Here is a 2,798-nt window from a genome sequence, read left to right on the forward strand (position 1 = left end):
GAATTCTCCAGGACAGACTAACCCTCTGGCCTGTGCTTCGAGGGGCGCCCCGATCCGTGGACTGATATGATCGAATCTGAATTCGTGAATCTTCGTGATGTAACAGGTCGTATTTGCTTTCATTATGTCTTTGCTGTTCATATGTAGGCCTATATCACATGAGCATTCAATTTGGGATAATTGTGGGCAATCAATAAATGCCAGATCTTGTGAATCCATGATTTTAAGTGTACAGCCTGTTTATTGGACTATTACTATTAGATAACCCTCTCACAGGATGGCGCATCAGTTTGCATTTTTAATTCAAACATTATATATCCCAGTCTATAGGTGCCGCACTAGGGTGTAGGCTACTAGGCTACTCACTGTACTACTAGCCTTGAAATAAATTGAGAGGTTAAATAGAATGTGTGATGTTACTTGAGGTTGTAACACTTAAATAACAAACTCACCGATTTAATTGCATAATTTACATTGCAGTTGCACCATGTCCTCCTGACAGCTTGGCTTATCCTCGTTGTCTAGACTGTGTCAATATGTGTTCAATATGTGTTCAATAAAACATCCATTCCGCCGACGTTGTCATGTGTGACGCAATTTTTGCACAAAACAGTTGGAAATAAAACGACCAATGAAGTGAATTAACTCCTCTTTCAAGTGTGTCCCCCATGTACGTCATTTAACAGTATCACTCCGTGACAACACTCTGCTTCCATGAGGTGCAAGTTAACGTTACATTCTAATTTATTTCACTATTTTAATTAAAAATATAACGAAAAACCGTCAGTCTGCTTGTTTGTTGTTACCGCGCGCAGCTGTGTGGAGGTAGGAGGCGGGGCTACGGGGTGCTTTTAAAGGGTGCGCGCACTGACTAGTAAGTTATAGTAACCTCGCCACCAATGCATGCACTGTCCTATATACAGAACTAATATATGCAATTATTATTATTATGCAATGTAGACTCGCCTGGTCCCAGGTCTGATTCTCTATCGACTAATTTTACTCGAGCTGGAACACCCTCAAGGACCACATGGGGGTCCCCGGACCCTATATTACTTCCTCAATTAAGTTCCATCCTCAACCCAGGAGTAGACGATGAAAGTATTCAGTGGTGTTCATTATCCAGGCTCCAGCTGACCATTTTCTTTCAGAAAAGCCATGTTCCTGCTGTTTCAAATCACAGATTGAGGCTTTTAACCTTTGCTTTAATGTAACATGTGAGACATTAATATTTATGGAAGATGTTTCTAATTCTGAACATGTATTCTATTGCTGGTTTGACAAACTCAGATACTCTTTAATCATACAAATGAATGCAGATAGGCGGATGTTGAATCCAGTCACGGTTCTCGACCTTTTCTGGATCAGGAATTAGCATGGCAGCGACAGCCGAATGGCTACATTTTCAGATCCTGTTCAATCAATCAATTGTCACACCTTGAATTAATCAATGGAACTAACAAAGTATGCTTTAAGTTCTTGTTTATTGGTATCACTTTTTAATATTAATATTAATGTTATATTATCTTTCAAATCTGAAGAGTTTTGCCAATTATTTGGGGGCCCAGTGGCAATACCCTCGTGGCCCACCTGTGGGTCCTTTCCAACACAATCACTGATTGAATCCATGAGAAACAGGGGCAGTGTGAGTGAAGAGGAGGAAACGGGTTGAACAAACCAGTGTTTTAATTAGGAAACCACCTCAGGGATCATTTACACCTCACTCAAACTGCTGCCTCAGCAGCATTCAGCACGCATGTCCCTGCATTAATACAGCTCTGTGTGTGTACATCATAAGTGTGTTTACGTTGTGTGTTGTACGTCTGTGCACATGTAGGCCTATTTCTGTTAAAATGCAGACCTGTCAAAAATGCGTGGTGTATTGATTAGGGTTGTTGACCTTTACATGTGCAAATAAATAAACAAACAAATAAATAAATGAATACATAAATAAATTAAATAATACATTACTAACTGATAATGGTTTGTCTAAATTGAGCCTAAATCATAAGGTTTGATCAAATGGATGTTGGCTTACAGGTGTGTGTGTGTGTGTGTGTGTGTGTGTGTGTGTGTGTGTGTGTGTGTGTGTGTGTGTGTGTGTGTGTGTGTGTGTGTGTGTGTGTGTGTGTGTGTGTGTGTGTGTGTGTGTGTGTGTGTTTTTTAGTGTGAGTGACTGTATTGATTTGGGGGGCATGAACATTTCTACATCACGTACAAAAAATGGAAGTTGGCTTACAGCAGCCGACAGGCGATTTGAACATGAAACCCAAACAGTGTGAAACAGTGTTAAATACTATGTACAACCGTGTCAGTGTTACTCAATGGTATAAATCACATGCGCTAGAGTAGTAATAAACAAGCCATTCGCCAGAGAAAACATGTTGCATATACGTTTCTGCAAACCTCAGATACTTTGAATGTAGATTGTTTTTTAAGTGCAGCTCTAGACCAGTGGAGTGAGTGCCCGGGGCAAGAGGTGCAAAGATTGCTGCTGCTGTCAAATTGGAGTTGCATACCGATAGCTGTACATAACAGCTATAATCTACTTTGAAATTGCACAGAATACTTCACACAAATCTACAGTAGAAGGAACTCGACATTGTAGACATCTTTGTAACGTTGATGTGTAAAATTAAATTAAATGTGATTTCCAGAAACATATAGTGCCAGCCTTATTTTTTAATGGTGACCCGACTTGTCTTGCAGTGAAAGCTCTCAACAGCAGTACCAGCCTTGGCTTCACTACAACACACCTAGTGGCGTAGTGATCAAATATGTGAAAATGTGTGTGTGAG

This window comes from Protomyctophum parallelum (genome assembly GCF_964188405.1).
Source record: "Protomyctophum parallelum genome assembly, chromosome: 12".
Classification (NCBI taxonomy): Eukaryota; Metazoa; Chordata; class Actinopteri; order Myctophiformes; family Myctophidae; genus Protomyctophum; species Protomyctophum parallelum.